Source organism: Pleurodeles waltl, chromosome 2_1 (assembly GCF_031143425.1).
Source record: "Pleurodeles waltl isolate 20211129_DDA chromosome 2_1, aPleWal1.hap1.20221129, whole genome shotgun sequence".
Lineage (NCBI taxonomy): Eukaryota > Metazoa > Chordata > Amphibia > Caudata > Salamandridae > Pleurodeles > Pleurodeles waltl.
The window spans coordinates 405,115,804-405,136,814 of NC_090438.1; the positions used below are offsets into that span (position 1 = coordinate 405,115,804).

The following is a 21,011-nucleotide window of genomic DNA, read 5'->3' on the forward strand; positions in this document are numbered from 1 at the left end:
TGGCCATTTTCTCTTTGGTCCTACTTTTGCAGTCATGCCAGCGTTTCTTACACTCGGTGACTGTCCGGCGTTCTTCAGCCACACTGTTAATCTTGTCCACAATTTGTTTCCAGATGGCCTCTCTCCTACTGAGTGGCAATTTTGAGGAGATGAAAAGTTGGTGCTGGTGTTCCGTCACCTCTTTCACCAGGATTTCCTGTTCCTCTGCACTGAAGCGACACTTTCTTTTTTTTAAAAAAATGTCCTGGTTCCTGTATGGATCCTCCTGGCTGGTTCCTGGTCTGCTCTCATCCTCCTGGGGTCTGTTGGGGCATCTAGGATCCATTTTGGATCTCCTCTGCTGAAAGGGCAGTTTTTGCGCAAAAATTAAACGCAATAGCGTGAAAAAAAATGGCGTTTTCACGATTGCGCTGTCGTAAATCGACCCACAGTGATGTGCGTCGCATTTACGTTGGTTTCCTTTACGACAGACGGACGCTGTGTGCGTCACGAAATAATGACTCCCACCTGTTGGTTGCGCCGCCGTACGTCAAAGTATAAATTTGACGCCCGCATGGTGCTTCAAAATGTCGTTAGACGGCGCAAATTCTTTTGACGCAAAACTGCGTTAGCGCAATTTTGAGTCAAAAAGTATAAATATGGCCCTGTGATCTTCAATTGGCTAAATATCAACGAATAAATCACAGGTTCCCATCTGCCCTTTACCTAGAAGGAAAACAGACTGCTAAAGAACTCTGTTAACCTATTGTCATAAAACACTGTTGTTTTAATTTCCGTATCAGGATACATAAACAGTTTTTAAGTCACCTCACAGACTTTGGGAATTGTGTCCTGTGCATATGTGTTTTTAAAATAAATGCATGATTATTAAATAGATTGATAGAAAAAGGGTAGTGATACAAAATATATATTGTTTCCTAACATTATAATCGCAATACTACAAACTACAGTCCTTCAGAGCAAAGCACTTAAAGTCATTAAATTGCTTAGCTCTGAATACATGTTAGTGAGTACTAACAGGGTTGAAAGTAACAGATTTCCGTAGGGCAGCATAAGGACTCCTGTTTATCTGGTTTTAGGATTGCCACTCCTGCAGAGAGGGGGGCAATAGCCCTCTCTTGAGTTCCTCTGCCAGCATTTCTAGTATGTGTGGGGCCAAGATATTTTAAAATCTTTATAAAATTCTACCTTTAGTCCATCAATTCCTGGTGCCTATCGCTCAACAAAGCTTTAACCCCTTGTACTATTTCCTATTTAGTTATTGGTTATCCCAGATATTTTCTATCCTTTTTTTACAACCATGGCATTGGTACCATATTAAGGTTTTCAGTAACCTAGGTTTCTTTATATTCTACCTAGGTGTATATAGTCTTTCATAATATGCCTGGAATTGCTTCAAGATGCCTGAATTTCATTTTTTTTTCTTCATTTTTTATTTTAGTTACATCGTTTGATGCCAACTTTGATATTAGCATTCTGGAAAGAGTTCTACTGGGTCTCTCCCCTTCTCCATATTGTCTAGCCACTGAATATTTTCTCCTTCTATGCCTCCCCAATATTCTCTAGCATTGTATTAATGTCAGTATTTGCTTGCCTGTGCTTCAGGTTTTATAATTCCTTCTCCAGCAGTTTAGTCTACTCTAGAATTATTTAAATACGTCTGCCTATGACTACTTTGACATGCATATTCCTCTGATGTTTCTGCGGCTTCCCATGCCATAAACGCTCTATTCACTGAGTCTACATTAATCTCAAATAATTATTTAATTCATTCTCATTTCAGGGTAGTAACTTCCATATATCTATCAGACACTTTTCTTCCATTGTGTATTGTATTACTTTAGCTGAAGCAGTAACCGCATGGTGCTATTCCGGATCTGTCTAATCCTTTAACTACTATAGCATTTACGTCTTTCCCCTCATGATCCACAATTTTTTGTATCACTCACAATAGTGTACATCTTGTCACACAGATGGCTACCCCACTAGAGTTTGGGTCATATGATTCAAAATAAGAGGTACTCCCCCAGCCTGTTTGTTCTCAATTTCTCATCTGTGGGTGATAGGTGTGCCCCTTTCAAGACTGCTATATCTTTTCTGTGCCTCTTTAGACACGCACCAACCCCTCTCACCTGGAGGGCATCATTTAAGCCTTCTACATTCCAAGCTAACAGTCTCAGATTTAGCCAATTCTGTTTGTTTTTCATTTGTTCTGTTAATCTGGGTTCTAAGTCTCAAAGTTACTATCCATGTGTAAAGTCCATCCCTTAATCTTTTGAAAATATGCACCTCATCTGCTAGTCCCTTTAGTCACGCAATTATGGTACTCAACTAACACTGTCAACGCTGGCAACCTCAACAGTCAGTAGTAGAGATCCTATGCACCCATATGCTTAAGCATAACTGTGCAATATGCCGCTTAGGGATCAGGGAGTCAGGACCTCCACCTCTGCTCACAACAGGGGGAGTACCCACCTCTCAAGATAGGGTTTTTTCTTCTGCCATCTACTGACTTTATTTCTATTGTTTGTCTAATTTTACCATAATTGACTCTTCATTTTAACCTCACATTGCTATTACTGCCAATCTCATGGCTTTCCTCACTTATATCCATAAGTGAGGCTAGTGGCAATTTTCACAAGCCTTAATCACTCCCCGATACTAACCCACCAGGTCCGGATCATTCATGTGAAACTGTAAATACCTTGTATTTGTTTATTTCTTTAAGCATAGTTCTCTCTCATGGGATAACACCACTGTCTATCATGGTTCAGTTCCAAACTATGTGATTTATAAATAGTACTATATCTATTTTGGAGGGTAAAAGCAGCTTTCATCTTACTAATCATTTACCTTGTCGTAAGTGACTCTGCTAAGGGTTTTGTTCGCTGTCTGAGATCGATCTTTGACATTTTTTTTAAAGAACTCATTCAAGAAGACATATGGGTCTTCTAAGATTTTGCTTTGGTATCGCGAACAATCTTCAGTCTTGCTGGGTAGAGCATTGTGTATGTCTGTATGTGAGGCCCAATAGTCTCAATAGTTTATCTCTATGTCCAGTGTTGAATATTCTTGCAATAATATGTATGTTAGACCGGTGCACCAAGCACCAGTCTTGGGGTGAGCCACTAATGGGATCTTCCAGTGCTTAATTTGTAAAATAATAAGTGCCAGGGCTCTCAGCAGGAGGCCACTGCAGCTTCTGCCACATTGGCCCTGTCATTCTGCCAAGGATAGTAACAACACAACTACTAACCATCACACTCCTACAAGTGTGACAATTCAAACTATTTCAGGCCCCCAAAGTTATAAGAATGGCTTGGGAAGCATGTATAACGTACGTTGAATTAATAATTAGATTTTGCTGTGGTCACCTCTAAATTATCCAGACAGCGCCACATTGTGGCAGACTGTCACAAGGGCAGATGTTGACAATTATGTGCCCGTGCCAAGCACAGGGAACAACTGGCTCTTTCTACAATGAGGATATGTGAAAAGCTCTCCCTCCTAAAAAAAAAGTCAGTGATTATATTGGCTCTGGGATGCTGATAATTTGTAGACTGTTTATTCAGGATCTCACTTCGAGGTCTTCTTTTTGGCTCTAATGGACTTGAGCATTTTCTGTTTTCTCAAGTTTATCAGTACAAGTGATAACATCCTTTTCTAAATCTGAGATTCTTCCTTCAGCCAAGTCATTTCTAAACACCTCCGATTCTTCTTTTAGTCAAGTCATTTCTACTTGTCTCCTTATCTAAACATTCCGACAGGCAGTGTACTTTAATAGTCAATGGGTCTATTTAGCCAAGTACACTTCACAGACTGCCACTCATTTCGCCGATCACAGGACCCCATGTTAGGCCACGATTAGCTTGCTGATGTGTCACATTCTCAAAGCGCTCAAAGTCTAGCTGCCTCGCCGGATGAAAACCCTGCAGTGATATGTTAACCTCCCCACAACCTCTCTGTTGCACGCAGGCTGAAGCAGGAATCTTCTCCTTCAAGTACTGTTGCAGAACACTTCAGAGTAGGCCCGGCCGTTTCTCTGTGCTCGGAGTGAGACCGTTGCTCTCCTGGTCATTTCTGCTAGCGAACACTAGGAGTAATCCTATCTAGGCCAACTTTTTTTTTTCCACAGTTTTTCCTTTGTAGCTCAGTGATTTTTAATTACCGACAGCCGATGTGAAGGATGATTTTGAGGGATTATTTGAGGTGGCTTGGACAGTCCAACTAGTCAGAGGCCATGCTTGCGTTCAGCCAACACTTCCCCATACACTCATTTTATTTAAATACAGCATAATACGCTTCCACTTTGGAATATGTGAATATTTAGCTATCTGTTTTGAAGTCAGCTCTTGCGGACATGTAAGCGCAGGTACTGAATCAAAGTTTTGTCTCTTTACAGCGTTCATTGATATTGGAAGTCGACTAAGGCTCCATGCAGTGTAATCATGCTGTATGACCTGTGAACTTTTGAACTCCTCTGCTGAATTATTCAGAAATTAGCAGCCGCACATTTCTAAATATCTCTGCTTCATAATGAACGCTTTTTAAAGAATAACTTTGTTTAAGTTGCAATAGAGAATACATTGTTTTTGTCTAGTGAGGAGAATATGTTGTTTTTACCATTATGTTGTCTTTTACCCTTATAAGTAATTGGCAGTTAAGTGAGGCGTGGTATTTCTTGGATGTCTTATTTTGTCAAGTTAGAAATAACAAACCTATCCAGGCACGAGTATTTTTGATGATTTGAACAGCAAAATAATGCACATATAATACAGAAACAAGCATTCATTAAACAAGTACACAAATGATTAACATTTTAATAGGATAGTTGGAAGCTTTTATAAATTCAACTGTGGCCACTCATCGTCCATACACTATTTTGTTAACAGCATTTGCAGTCCTCCCACGAATCAATCTAAGGATACTAATTTTATTTTTTGCATCCAATTTCAAATATCTTCACATTTACAGAACATTTTAATTTGTTCAATTGCACAGTTTGCTTCTTTATTTATAAACACTTTATTAATCTGTTAATATTATTTAATTTTCTACAGAGTCACGGACCTCCCTGAATAGTCTTCATGATCAGGGTTACAGAGAATTCAACTATATTTATGTGACTTGAATTGATTGATTCACATCCAAAAAACCTTATGTTGCCTTTATAGAATGGCTGAACCTTGCATTTAATCAGATTGTTTTGTACTGAGTTCACTCCCTCAATTAGTTCCACATGTTTTATGGATGATAAAGCCTTATGTTTTCCTTTGGTTCCCCCAATTTTGGCAACCGTCCCATAATTAGTTATCCATAAATCATCAGCTGGTGTTTGTTAACTGTAATTTGAAAATTGCTTTCTTTTGTAAATTCCTATTTCTTTTCATTCCTATTTTTACATTGTCTATCTTTGTCCAAAAAAGAAAATTCTAACAAAGTCCCTATTTGGCATCTCTGCAGAAAGAATATTTTTGTTAACCTTAAGAAGACTGCATTTTATATGAGCAAGCCAAAATGCCACTGATGTACAACATGCATATGCAACTTGTGATTATACAGTACAATAAGACCAATGAACTGTCATTGTAATATAACTGTTTGAGAAATGCTATAAGGAATTTTATTATGTTATCTTCTGACACACTACACTGTTACAATGGTTATAAAATTATTAGTGGTGCCATGAATGACTTAGCCATCAGAATGTCTTTACATATTTTTAAAAGAAGTCAAGCAAGAGGAATCATTTCCATTATCCTCTGGAATACGCATCATCCAGCTATATGTGAAAAGGTATCACTGGATTTCCCATCGTCTATCTGCACAGGGAGTGACACCACTCATCTCCCCTCTCAGGACTTACTTAATGGCTGCCATAATTAGGACACACGAAGGTGCTCCAGTAGCACGCTGAAGGTAAGCCCGTTTGCACCAGGACTGAGCCAGGAACGGTGTACTTCCACTTTCGGGCAGCTACCATGCTGTGACCCTTCATGCCTTCAACCTTGTCACACCACAGAACACTGGGGGAACATTCTCCTATGCTTCCTGCAAGTTATCATGCTTTTACCTATGCTCAACACTCACTGCAACAAGAAGTACCCAACAATCCACTGTCTCACACTCACACACTCCTGCAACCACCCACACAACACTCCACACTTGGATGCATGCTCAACACCCACTCACAAACCAAACACACCACAGAGATCTGTGACCTGCTGCATGACAATGCCTCTCACCCGCTTTTCCTCTCGGAAACCTGCATTGGCACCCGAGTGCTTCACAGCCCTTTGCCCTGACTACAAGATTGCTAGTCAAGACAGACTTCACAAGCCTGGAGGCAGAATCGCCATCATCCACAATAACAACTTCAGCTGCTCCACAGACATGTCATCCTCCACAAGGAACAACTTTTGTTCATGCTCCACATCACAGCTAACTTCATCCTAAGCAGCACTCTTAGCTACAAACCACCAGTACTATGCACTAACTTCATCGACAACATCATCATTTCATTCCACCACTTGCCCTCAATGCTAGCAATTGCATCCTACTTAGAACCTGGAACTTCCATCTGGAAGACCACACTGACCACAACTCTATGGCACTAACTGAAGACCTTCAAAGCCTGGGCTTTACCCAACGAGTAAAGGGAACTGCCCATGCTGCTGGACACCTCCTTGACCGTATTTTTACCAAATTCAGCAACAACCAAGTTGATGAACCCTTAATAGTACCTTGGGCAGACCCCTACCTCTTCAAGTTCAGCATTCCCATCCTGCTCCAACTCACATGCATCACTGCTAGATTAGCCTACTGAAACTGGTACAACATCACTGGAAACACTGGAACACTGTTTGCAACACCCACTGACCCGAATACACTCCGCAAAGCCATTAAGAATTTCAACAATTGGATCACCTCCTGCGCTGACTCCTTGGCCCCTCTCAAACACAGCAATACATGATCCAGAACTCAGGCCTATTGGTACACAGAGGAACTTAGACTGATAAACCACAAAACGAAACAAATGGAGCACAAATATGGAATGAAAGATGTCAGACACAAATGGTCCCCAAGGGGAAAGTGTTGCCCCCTCCACAGCCAATCTTTTCATTGTTTTTGAACCCCTCTTAAAGAAATTCTTCAAAAATGAAATATAATTATATTTTAGTAACTTCAAAACAAGATTATCATAATATGCTAAAACCAAAGGTGCTCCTAAACAGTAATGGCACAGTGCAAAGTGACAAAGGGAAAAAAGTGCGCTGGTGCTATGTACATATCATGTACATTTGACTGGAACAAATGGTGTGTTGTTACACAGGATATCTGTCATCAAATATCCCTATCCATATTAGAAATGAAAAAAAAAAAACAGTCCACATTTATAAGTTCTGTTGACGTTTCAACCCCAATAATAGATTAATCAGTGCAGGGTCATCATCAGGACAGCAAATATTGTAAAGACACCTTCAAACAAACAAAACGTCAAGTATAAGAATACACAAATAAGTCTTTCAAACCTTACATTAGCATTTGCACTAAAAAATCTTTTTTTTTTACCAAAGGGTTTCTTGTTACCCTCCCCTCTTTCAATGGATAATCACAGTTGAAGAGGCTTCTCCTGATTACTAGAAACAAAACAGAAGACTCTTTACAGTAAAGAACTTGTTGGTGCAACAATCCTTCCAATTCTGGGATAACCAATGTGCCCAGTCAGCTCAGGATTAAAATCAAATTGCTACACCCCTAAGTGTCCCACAGGTAAGGGTAGGCCATGAATAAAAGCCACAGCAAACGGTAGCACTAACGATACAGGTGAGTATCTTGATACTTGTTATACAGATCACATTGCACAATGTATGCCATCATTGCAAACAACCGCACATTCCACTAGAGCATGTTACTGAGTGCAAATTATTGTGGCTTTACATGCTATAATGGTGGGGTTCAGAATATGCAAATGAGCTACAACAAACTAGTGTGTCAACAATAAACGGACGAAGCATGCAAGTGCCTCTTTTTGTGTGAGTATCCCATTGTGAAATGCCTGCCTTCAATGTAAATCAATAATTTCACACTGTTCACTTTTAGACAACTGGTGAATATTCACCTGAATAAAGTGGAATTTCATCCAGTGAAAAGCCCGTCGTGTCCAAAAGCCTCTAAAATCATTAGCCCCATAAAAGTGACATCCAGGTGAGATACAGTCCGTATCTGGCTCAGGCTCTAGAAAAATGACTCACCATCAGCCAATATCGTAGAATCTTTAGCTGTCACTGATATATCAAAAACTGCTACTAAGCAAAAAATCAAAAGGAAATAATCAATAAAAAAAAATGTTGGGCCTAAGTGAATGAGAAAATGGGACTAGCCGTCCATCTGAGTCATAAATTCACTACCCGACCAACTTAGAACTTATTAATGCCCATCGAAAGTGATATGTTGCATCAAGGACAAAAATAATGCATCATGAATGAAAAATATTTTCTTAATGATTTTTCCACTCAGAATAACAAACAACGGATACACAGTCTTTATATACCAATATTCCCCAAACTGATGGCCCCAGGTAATTGTGGAATTGCTTGATACACAGAATGTCCTGTGCAAGTATCCACTTGGTTTTTGGCGGACCTGCTTGAAATAGCAATAACAATTGTTTTTCTGCACAGGCTGCAAGTTGGCTATCTTGTGATCCGGGAAGCCCTAATATTGACTATTACAATAATCTATAATAATGCATAACATAAAAGCAGGAGGTGATCAAAGTATTGATCGCTGGTTGTAGTGATCAATCACCACTACCAAAGGAGATAATCCCAAGAGTCAAGGCTGTTACTCAGGTTGAGCAGCTAGGTCTTTTCAGAATTGAGCTAAAGAAAGTTGGGGCTCATCCACTATTTAACAGTCACCAGAAAGTCCCAAAGCTCTGGAACAGATCCACGAACCCCAATGTGCAATATAATTATATGCTTAATATTGATAGTGTTAGATAGAACCCTCCAATTATAATTTGCCATCAAATTCTACAAAATGACGGACATAGATATTAAATTGTACTGGGGATAGTGAAGAACACTATGAGACACCACCTGAATGCAAACCCTGTCCCATTTTAAAAATGAATCAAAATAGGCTAACAGTGTGCCCCCTTATACCAAATTAATAATGATTAGGAGTCTGCACTCCATGGTCAAAAGTGCCAAAGGAGACAGAAAGATCTGAAAGGATCACTGCCAGTATAGCATTTCTACTTGAGCGTTTCAAAATTCACCTGGTGCCAAGGGGTAGGAGGATTAAGAACAGCCCCCCTGTGCAAAATCCCACTTATCATGTGTCAGGAAAATTGAAGTCTAAAAATGTTGAGAGTTGTTTAGCAATAAAATGTTACCCAAAGTAAGCACAAAGGTGATGGGCCAGTAAAGCAAGACCAGAAGAATTTTATTTAGCCTTTTCCAGGAGTGAGAAAATCATTTCAAATTTCCAAATCGCCAGTACCTTACGAGATGCAAAGCATTCATTGATCAACTGCATAGCCCTGCTCTCCAGCCTACACATCCAACTTCACATGTTTTTGAAAAAGTAGGATACTTCATTATCTTCTTAGATAAGAACTCACATTTCACCTTCTCTCCCTTGACGTTATATCAACTTTGCCACCCTTGTCCTCTTCTGTCTGCTAATAAACAACCCTACTTTCTTCAGTGCCCACCAAGTCCACTGGATATCTACAGGACAAAGCACTCTACATATACCTCAGCATTATCAATACAAATGTACATGTCACCTTACGTCTCTACAGTTCAAGTTACATCCCCTCATGAATGATTTACACTGCTACCCTTCATTGTTTTTCCATTCTTCAACCTCCCTGTACCCTATTCAAATTCAGAACAGATCACTTCCTGCCAATCAAGCTTCTTTCACAATGAACTCTGAACTGAATGTTACATCCATGCTTCAAATCAGCCCTCAAGACTCACTTCAACGGAGTTTAGAAACTTCCTGATTATTAATCTTCTCAATGAAGGCTCAACCTCTGTTAACTGCATATTACCATGTGCACTTTATCTGTATCATTGTCTGTATTATATAATAAGCTGTCATTGTATTATGTCATCAATAATATACCAGCCACTTTAACTAATCAATTTGTTACTGCTGTACTACTTTTAAGACATTTTTGCCAAGTTTCTTTTAGAAAAGCTGTCTTTAAATGTAAACCACAAGTGCAAAGTTCATTGTACTCTTTTGAACTTCCTACCTAATCTTTTGGGATCTACCACTAACACAATTGCCAGCTTTGATTCTGATAATTTATCTCTGTTAATGGACAGCTAATAATTGTGCTTGTTGAAATTGGGTTATTGGTTGACAGACAACAATCTCTCTGTTACGCTAGGGTCAGTGCGATGATCCATCCTGCTTCTTGGAAGAAAGTAGGTCGGGGACAGGTTCAGTCTCCTCTTCCCCTCCATCGTTCATGACTAGTGGGGCTTGAGATGACTGACATGCAGGACTCTTAAAAGGTTCCTGAGATTTTTGAGGTCCAGCATTTATATGGCATCACTATTGTGGCCCTGCACCTCAAAAGGCCCAGGCCAGCAGGCTGAAACTTGACCATAGTAGTATTCTGGTCATACTGCTGTTTCATGTTCTCCTAGCTGGCTTTTACATTTTCCTGTGCTTGCTCTTAGAAGTGCTTCATCTGGTTACGGATTGTCAGCATGTAGCTGACCACTTTCTGAAGGGCCTTCCTGACAGCATGCTCCCAGCTATTCTTCACCAGACAGCGGTCCTCTCACAGGATGCCCGTACAGAAGTTCAAAGGGGCCAAAGCCAAATCTCTTCTGTGGTGCCTCCTTGTAGGCAAATAAAAGGCATGGCATTTTAGAGTCTATTGAAACTTTCAATAAGCCCAGTGGTTTGAGGGTGGTAAGGAGTGGAGAATAAGTAGGTTATCTCACACTCCTTCCACATGGCCTTCATGTACCTTGACATGAAGTTGGTATCCCTATCCAACACCATCTCACCGGGAAACCCCATACGGGTAAAGATCCCTATCAGTTCCCAGGCCACTGTAGGTACAAACACTGTTCTCAGAGGGATTGCTTCATAGTACTGCATGGCATGGTCCCCCAAGACCAGGATGAACCTGCCCATGGATGTCCCAGGGTCCAGAGACCCAATGATGTTGATGCTCACCCTTTGAAAGGGGGTGTCAACTGGAAAAGGTTGCAGGAGCCTTATTCTTATCTGGTGGCTTGTCATTGGCCTGGTAGGTAGGACAGGACCTGCAGAATGCATCCGAGGCCCTCTTCATTTGGGGCCAATAAAAGTTAGTGATAAGCCTGTCAAAGGTCCTGTTCCACCCTAAATGACCTGCCAGGAGTACCAGGAGTGTCAGGAGGCAGCTCCATTAGGAAGTTCTTGTTGCACTGCAGGACCACCAACACAAGGGTTGCACCAGCCAAAGGAACCTTAGGTTCACTATACAGGAGACCATTCTCCCGGTAAATCAGGTGATCACCAGAGGTTTTGCCGGCTTTCTGGGCCTCCTCTTTGGTGGGATCTCCTTCATTTTGCCAGTTGGCCAACTGAAGTAGGTTCCCCAGAGTTGCAATATCCTTCCCAGTAGGTTCTGGGCCGTGTTCCTCAGGGTCAGCCTCCTCCCGAATTGTGAGAGGTTCAGGAGTGGGGTTCTCTTGCTCCTTGAACTTCGTCCTCTTGTCACGTACCTGGGCCATTCTTCCAGGCTCCACGTACTCCTGGCTACTCTTGGGCTACCATGAACTATATGGTCAGGCTCATCTACCCAGGCAATCCTAACACCTCCAAATGGGACCTGAGCTCCACCTCTTTCCAGATGGTGTGCTCCAGGTCATTGCAGGCAGATCATTCACCACCATGGATGGACTCTCAGCTACCCACAAGAAATCTAAACCCCTCCTCCCACTCAAAGGGAACCAGACCACTGGATAGTGACTCTCCTGGTTGTCAGCTGCAACAAACTGATGGAATGCATCAGGGGCTACCTGCTCTGAGGTCACCAGATGACATCTAACATTTGTCATGCTGGCACCAGTGTCTCCACCCTTGGCTCATTGATGGTGACCCATTGACTGTACTTCCTATTGTTACTACGCATGTGAGTTCTCTGTACCCTCTCTCTCTCATCCAGGGACACTAGAGTACCTCTACTCTGTCCCCCACACTGTCTGGGACATTCTTCTTCCAAACTCTACTGTAGCAAACCCCAGTGACTGTCCACCGGAGGGGAGATGTGCCCACTTGGGACACTTAACATCCCCATTGAAGTGCCCTTCCTGTTGGCACGCACTGCACCTGAGGGTTGCCTTCCTTAGGGGCTTACTCTCAGGGAACCATCTCTTCTTCTAAGAGGGGGGGGATGTATGCCCTTACCTGTGGCACTATTTTGTGGCTCTTTAGAGAACTCTTTGCTTTTATGCTTGTTCACCCTTCTCCTCCTGCTGAGGACCCGGCCCACCCTTGTGGTAATCCCCCCATATAATCGGTAAGGACTCTGGTACTGACCGAGTGGTCTGTCTCCTTAGCAAGCTCCTGGAGGTCAAAGAGTTTACAGTCAATGAGGGGTAGGCTCATATCTGCAAAAAAAGATTGAACATGCACTCCTTTGCAATCAAACGATTTAGCACCAGATAATGTGTTACTTCAATGCCTTTCATCCAACAATCCAGTGCCTTACAAAAGGAATACACACAATCCAGCAAAAACAACAAGTGATGGACGGAATGCTGAACATTGTCAAACACTCACCCCCAGTCATAGATCTGGGTTTAATCCATCGTTCTTTTGCTCACCATGCCACCCCAGTTTGGACCCAGCCATATGCAAATCAGTCTTGACCCTGTTCCTCATGGGAACAGTCCAGACCGAACTGCCAAGCCAGGTCCTCACTGGACCGGAAACAAGCATCCTGGGACCGGTTTCGGGTTTCACCCCTCATCAGCCAGGCTAGCTTGAATCCAGTGGCATGGGAAGCACGGGACCCACGTCTGGGCATACCCTTCCCACTTAGGGCGACAAAGCAAAAACAACAAGTGATGGACGGAATGCTGAACATTGTCAAACTCTCACCCCCAGTCATAGATCTGGGTTTAATCCATCGTTCTTTTGCTCACCATGCCACCCCAGTTTGGACCCAGCCATATGCAAATCAGTCTTGACCCTGTTCCTCATGGGAACAGTCCAGACCGAACTGCCAAGCCAGGTCCTCACTGGACCGGAAACAAGCATCCTGGGACCGGTTTCGGGGTTTCACCCCTCATCAGCCAGGCTAGCTTGAATCCAGTGGCATGGGAAGCACGGGACCCACGTCTGGGCATACCCTTCCCACTTAGGGCGACAAAGCAAAAACAACAAGTGATGGACGGAATGCTGAACATTGTCAAACACTCACCCCCAGTCATAGATCTGGGTTTAATCCATCGTTCTTTTGCTCACCATGCCACCCCAGTTTGGACCCAGCCATATGCAAATCAGTCTTGACCCTGTTCCTCATGGGAACAGTCCAGACCGAACTGCCAAGCCAGGTCCTCACTGGACCGGAAACAAGCATCCTGGGACCGGTTTCAGGGTTTCACCCCTCATCAGCCAGGCTAGCTTGAATCCAGTGGCATGGGAAGCACGGGACCCACGTCTGGGCATACCCTTCCCACTTAGGGCGACAAAGCAAAAACAACAAGTGATGGACGGAATGCTGAACATTGTCAAACACTCACCCCCAGTCATAGATCTGGGTTTAATCCATCGTTCTTTTGCTCACCATGCCACCCCAGTTTGGACCCAGCCACATGCAAATCAGTCTTGACCCTGTTCCTCATGGGAACAGTCCAGACCGAACTGCCAAGCCAGGTCCTCACTGGACCGGAAACAAGCATCCTGGGACCGGTTTCGGGGTTTCACCCCTCATCAGCCAGGCTAGCTTGAATCCAGTGGCATGGAATACACACAATCCACCCAGGTCTGTTGGGCCAGATTATGACTGTCCCTAAACTTCTATCTGTACTTTTCCGGGGTCAGACCATATTTTCTGACAAGGGTTTCCTTCACGGGGGGACTTCTCATCCAGTCTCCTTTCTCTAAGGCCAGTAGACTGTCCCTCCCTTCACTAGGGATATGCCTCCACAGACTACCCCCGATCCTCTTCAGGGATCTTGTACATCTGTAAAGCATTCTCATAAGCTTCAAACCACTTGTCATTGTTGTCACCCACAACAAAGTTAGATACCAGACCCTCTTGTCTCCAGAGGGCACTGTAGATACACTGCCACCATTACTGCTGGAATCCACCTTCTTAGCTCTGAGGTCCGGCTCTCTGAGATTTAGCTCATAGTCCATTACCTTTTTCTCCATCACTAGACTCCTGTCCTCCACAGCTCTCTCAGCCTCTACCTTCTCCATTTCCAAGACCGTCTCAGCCTCATCCTTCTTCCTGGCTGCTTTTATGGGCAGTTTCTTTTTCTCCATCCTGAGTTTGACCATCTTTAGTCTGAATAACCTCTCCTCCCTCCAGTCCTCCAGCAACTCTGGGAACAGGCTGTGAGAAGAGAGACAGCTCCCTGCCCTGGCAGGTTGGCTCCACTCCAGTGGCTATGACACCCCCCTCAGTTGCAGGATGGATTTCAGGGAGGCCATCTCCTTCTCCATCCATCACGTCACCACCTTTCAACCACTGACTGGTGGCCTTCTTTCCAGGCTCCCAGCTACTTTTGCAACTCCCTCTTTTTGATGTTGCTTTTTGCATGAAGTCCACCACCCTTGCAGAACTACTAGAGCCTAGCCATAGTGTAGGCATCCATGTTAGCCAGCACTAATTTTATTCTTGCAGGTTTGGTTTTAATCACAACAGTCAGAGGAAGAAATCAGAACACACAAAAAGAAGCAAATCAAGGAAAATTTAAAGTTAAAATTCATCTTAGCCATGGGATGGTAGTGTACATTAAATCACTTTATGGCTCTGCACAAACACAAGTCCTGATCCTCACCGCTGATCACCATTGTTAGAAATTGGGTTAAGGGTTGACTGGGGTGTGAACACTGATCACGCAACAACCACGATTCCAGTCAGGGTAAAGCACAAGCAAACCCAAATTAACCTCTGCTCAGCCCCCTGGTAGCTTGCCACAGATCTGTCAGTCTTAAAATAGAGGCAAAGTGTAAAGTATTTGCGCAACACATCAAAAGGCAAAACAGTGAAAACACCACTGAAAAAGATCCCACGAAAGGTGAGAAAAAAAGAGTTACATTTAATCAATAAAACTAGACCAAAACAACAAATATCAAGTCAGTAAAACAGGTATTTTGAATTTTTAAAGACTTAACTACAATATAGCACCTAAAAGCACAAAGTGCCAACTGCGGTTACCTGGTCATGCTGGACCAGGTCAAAGTCAAAAGTTGAGGCTGACTGCGATGGAGCACGGGTTGGATCCAGTCCCAAATTAGTCCTGCTATTAGTCCTGTTAAAGGCTTACCTTCTCACGTTTTGTGTCAAAAGTCCCATTGATGATGAAGAGGGTCATGGGGAGCTAGAAGCACGTCATAGTCAGCAGGAGGTGTGGTGCCAAGAGCAGGGCAAGAGTTGAAGATGTGCAGGCTGGAACTTCGTGCTGGCGGTCCTTCGTGAGCTGACAATGCTGCTGTGTGAAGAGATGGGCTTGCAGGGGCTTACCCATGTTTTCTGTGCAAGCAGCAAGGTTCTGGTGCAAACAGGCACATTCATGGTCACGGAGAGCCCAAAAGCTTGAATTTGAGAGCTCAAGAACCACACCAAGGGTCCAGGACATAAGGGGCACCTCTCAGGGGTCAGGAACTCCCTGAAGACAGACACAGGAGCTGCTGGGGAGTCTGTTATGTCCCTGAGGCTCAGATCAGGAAGCCAGCAGACTAGCCCCTGGAGTCACTCTGGGGTCCTGGGTTCAAGATGGAGTCACAGGACCAGTTCTTCTTCCACAGGCAAGATGGTAGAAGGCAGCAGATCAGTACAGCAGGGCAGCACTTTCTTGTCGAGCAGCAGCCTAGTAGAGTTGCAGCCCTGGTACAGCACAGCAGTCCTTCTTTCTGGCAGAGTATCCACAGGGCCAGAAGTGTACTGAAGTGGTGGAGTCTGAGGCCCTTCTTTTACACACAGTTGTGCCTTTGAAGTAGAGGGAAGCGTTTAGAGTAATGCCTTTGATGTGCACAGATGTCCTGCCTTCCAAGTCCTGGTTTCAAACTAACTACAGGAGTGCTTCAGCCCTTTGTGTGGAGATAGGACAGCCTATTAAGGTGTAGGTAAGGCTGGGCCCAGGTTCTCCCTCCCATCCTGCCAGTGATGGCCAATCCAGTCACACCTAAGCTCCCATTGTGTGTGGCTGTCTAATAGAAATGCACAAAACCTAACTGCCAAATACACCTAGTGGTGTGACCAGAGAGAACTTGCAGACACTAAATGGCTAAGGCAAGAAAATGCCAACAATTGGCTTTTTCAGAATTGTAACTTAAATTCCAATTACCTCTTCTTGCTTGGAAATTACACTTATAAAATTAATAAGACAACTCCAATGTTATCCTATGGGAGAGATAGGCCTTGCAGTAGTGAACAGCTAATTTAAGAGTTTTTCCAATACCAAGACATGTAAAACATCAAAGTACATGTCCACCTTTGTAAATACACTGGGGCCTGTCCTTGCGGCTGTCTAGGGCCTACCCTATGGATGATATGTGTGTTAAAAAGGAAGGTTTGGGCCTCACAAAAGTTTTATTTTGCCTGGTTGACATGCCAGGTTAAACTTGCACACAAAGGCTCTGCAATGGAAGGCCTGAAACAAGTTTAAAGGGTTCATTAAGAGGGTGGTACAATCCGTACTGGAGGCCAACTAGTAGCATTTAATTTAAATACCCTAGGCAAATGTAGTGCAATTTACTAGGGACTTACAAGTAAATTAAATGTGCCAATGTTACCATATTTTGAGAAGAGAGCACTTTAGCAATGGTTTGCAGTGGTAAAGTGCACAGAGTTTTAAAATGAAGTCCGCAAACACAGGAGGTCTGAAGGCAAAAAGGTAGGGGGGGGGGAACCACACCAAGGATTGCAGGGCTAAATGTGCTCTTTCTTGCTCATCGAGAAAAGCATGAGCTTGTGCATTTGCCAAAACACTCACTTACAGTAAGCCAGAAACCCCTTTTGATATATTGAATGCCTGTAGGAACTATTGACAATACACAAAATTAAGTCAATACATATGAACTCTCTGAGAAATACTAGCAATAGGTACGTCATTGCTATTGGTGGAATGGGTGCGCATACATCTCAGAGCATGCTGATTCACAGGATTCGTGGTATGTAGTAGAATCCTTTTTTTCTATATCATTCCAGACCCAAATCCAAATAACATCTACAAAAAAGAAATGTCGGTATTATGAACAGTTTCTTAATTCTGAGAAACGTTGGTCCATACACATGCCTTTTTCTACCTATTTTTTCAACAGAACACGCATAGAAAGTACTTTTCACTTTCGTAGGCATGAGTGCACTAATGAAAACTAATACTCAACAGCTCGTGGTTTATTCTCTAGTGTTTCAACATATTCATTTTAGATTATAACAGCAATGCCAGACAGGTGCACATTATTGTCTTAAAAGTTCTAAATCTACTTTGTCATTTTCAAATTGTACATTAAATCTCAATGGAAAACTGCATCCTTCCATCTGGCTTCTCCTATAGCATTTCTGCCTGATGCCTCTGCTTATCTACTTAAGGAACACCCTCAGAGTGAATTCAAAATGTGCCTTTGCCCATCACTTCAAACCACTATGGCTCTAATCTAGTTTACAAATTATCTTTGTTTTTCTTTAACACTACCGGGCAGTGGGGGCATAGCATTGCATGCATTTGCATTGAACTGTGGTCAACTGGTATTATTATGACATTTCATGATGACTCATGAAGGATGCTTCTCAGCGTCAGTAGGGGAAAGTGTGCAACTTACAGGGAGCTCCCCACTAATAGAGGTAAAAGAATACTGCACAAATATTAAAATGCCTGGAAATTCCATTATAGTTGTGTCCAAGGAGGGTCCCGCCAACTGGAAATTACTGAAAAAGTGGAATGGTCTTTTCTCGGTTCCTAGGAGCACTCACCTGGTAAAGTAACATTTTGTCTGCAGCACAGAATTCTCGTGCACCATTCATGCTATTTATGGAAACAAAACTGTACTTCAGATTCCGACAACACATACTGAGCATGTTCATATTCTTGTGATTGCCACATGATCTGATGTCAGAAAGTTAGGAGTTTGACTTCAACAAAACATTATCCATCACACATCATGTGCAACAGTGACTCTTAATCTATGGTTAGGGGACCCCCGTGGGTCCGTCACGTCTACTCAGGGGCTCAATGACTACTTTCAAAATTAAATAATAATGACATTAATAAAGTGTATATGAATAAAGAATCAAAATGTGCAACTGAACATATTAAAATATTCCATAAGTGTGATGGAATTTGAAATTGGAGGCTAAAAATGAATAGGTGTTCTTAGAATGATTTGTGGGAGCAGGTCAAAAACATTAAACTGCATACAGTATGGGAGATGGGTGACCTCAGTTGAATTTAGAAAAAACACAATCTTCCCGTTAAAATGATAACTTTGATTTTTTGTATGTGTTTGTTATTTAAATAAAATATTCCATCATTCAAGTATACTTTTGATTAATTCTTTGCTGTGTTTTTGTGTGTTGTTTTGATACCCCCGGCTGCCAGTTATCACTTAGTTTGTGTTTATGGGATCCCAATAGCGATTCAGTGAGGTTCCTATATACCACCAATGATTACATGGGGCTAACAGAAGTCAAAGAGTTACGAACCACTGACCTGCAACATTAGTTTCTCAAGTGCAATGATTTCCCCATTAAGTTTTTGAAAGATGGCCATGCTCATACCTTACCAAATACAACAAACACATTTCGATAAACCTACTCCTGGTCCTTTTCATTCACTTCCTGCCTTTTCTGTTTTGTTTTCGTTTGTCAAATAGGAAGGGCATTTAATTACAACTCGATTGTTCATTATCATTCAGTAGAAGGTACTGTTAAATATAATGTTTTCAAATAGTTGTACATTTTAACTAGTACACGTGACTTTTCGGATTACTTCGTATTTGCATGGTACATTTCATGCATCTTCCTATGATGAATGTATTTCCTCCAGAACAATTCAGTAAGTATACTTAGCTATATCGCGTTTTGGAAACAAGGTCGGATGGGCCTTTTATTCCATCGGGCATTTTCCTAGTGGGCTTGAGCCCCTGAAGGCTGTTTTTAGGGCAAGGGCACTCTTCGTGTCTCTGTCCATTTCAATTTCAATCTTTATTCGACCAAACGTTTGATCATAAAAGAATCATAAATGAATAGACTTAAAAACATGGAATATAAAATACAGATTAAAAAGTTTAAATGTATAACCACAATTGGCCTTTGCTCAGGGCACAGAATACAGTTAACAGTTCAGACTCATTACATAACCATAGTTGCCCTCAGCCTTACAGCATATTGAATGTAAACAGCGGTCAGGAGCTGATCTTTGGAGTTGGTGTCTGTCACCAGTTCTCCAAGTTTAATTGTAGTAGGCCTAAGGAGCCTCTAAGAGTGATATGGACCTTTCCTGGGCAAATTGATAGAGAGAGCAGCATTCGCCCAGATGTCACAATTCATTGAAGACATTTCTATACTTTCAGACTTCCAAACTGGATTCCGCCCAGGAAGAAGCACTGAATCGTCACTCATGGCAATCTGGGACGATCTTAAAAACACAGTCGACTGAAATGGAGTTGCTGCACTACTTCTCTTGGACCTCTCAGCTGCCTTTGATACGGTTGACCATGACACCCTAACTCAAAGACTCCACGAATACTTGCCGGCATACAAGGGATTGCTCTCAACTGGATTACTTCCTATCTCCAAAAAAGAGCGAATATCATCCACTCGCCCCCCTTCTCGGCCACACCCTACCTCACAAAAACAGGGGTCCCCCAAGGGTCAATCATCTCACCTTTGCTTTTTAACATCTACATGATATCTTTACCAGAACTGATCAATGAGTTCCATCTCACATGCTACAACTATGCAGATGACACAAATACTACTTCAATTAGAAGACCCCCAAAACATTGAAAAGTCACAAATCTTCAGTTGCCTCAGAGCCGTTGATCAGTGGATGACCTGGAGCCATCTCAAACTAAATACCTCCAAAACAGAAATACTCATATGTGGTGACTGGAAAAATTATGACCCTCTGTGCATCTGGCCTGAAGATCTCGGACCACCTCCTCAATTATCCAAGGAAGTGAAAAACCTAGGAATCACCATGGATTCCAAGCTAACTATGAATACCCAAGTAGACAAATTAGCACGCACAAGCTTCATCACCTTAAAGACTTTACGACGCATCTTCCCCCACCTCGGATTTCCACACAAGGTGCAAGCTACTATCTCACTTGTATTATCCAAACTGGATTATGCCAATAGCCTCTACCATGGATCATCTCTATCTGTTATGAAAAAACTACAACGTATCCAGAATTCCGCAGCCAGGCTACTACTACATATAAAGTCGCAAGACCACATCTCCCCTGCCTTGAGAGCACTACACTGGTTACCCGTTGCCAGAAGATGCACTTCAAACTGCTTTGTATCACCCACAAAGCTATACATGGAACAGGACCGCTTTTTATCAGAAAGAAAATTACCAAATACATCCAACAAAGAACCCTCCGCTCAAGACTGGCACCCCGCCTTAGAACACCACCATACAAGAAAAAGACTGTAGGTGGTACATCCTTCTCCGTCCAAGCAGCAAAACTATGGAATTCATTACCCCCAACTATAAGAGCCACAGATAACTTTCTTGTTTTCAGAAAACTACTCAAGAGTTGGCTCTTTCCTTCATAACCACCTTTTTCAAAAAACTATG

The 21,011-nt window shown here is 42.5% G+C and overlaps 1 protein-coding gene across 2 annotated transcripts in view; it reads right to left on the reverse strand.

Moving 5' to 3' along the window:
* The window catches only part of DIAPH2 (diaphanous related formin 2), a 3,364,504-nt gene that overhangs the window by 1,818,874 nt on the left and 1,524,619 nt on the right, over positions 1-21,011 (reverse strand). The window lies entirely within an intron of this gene.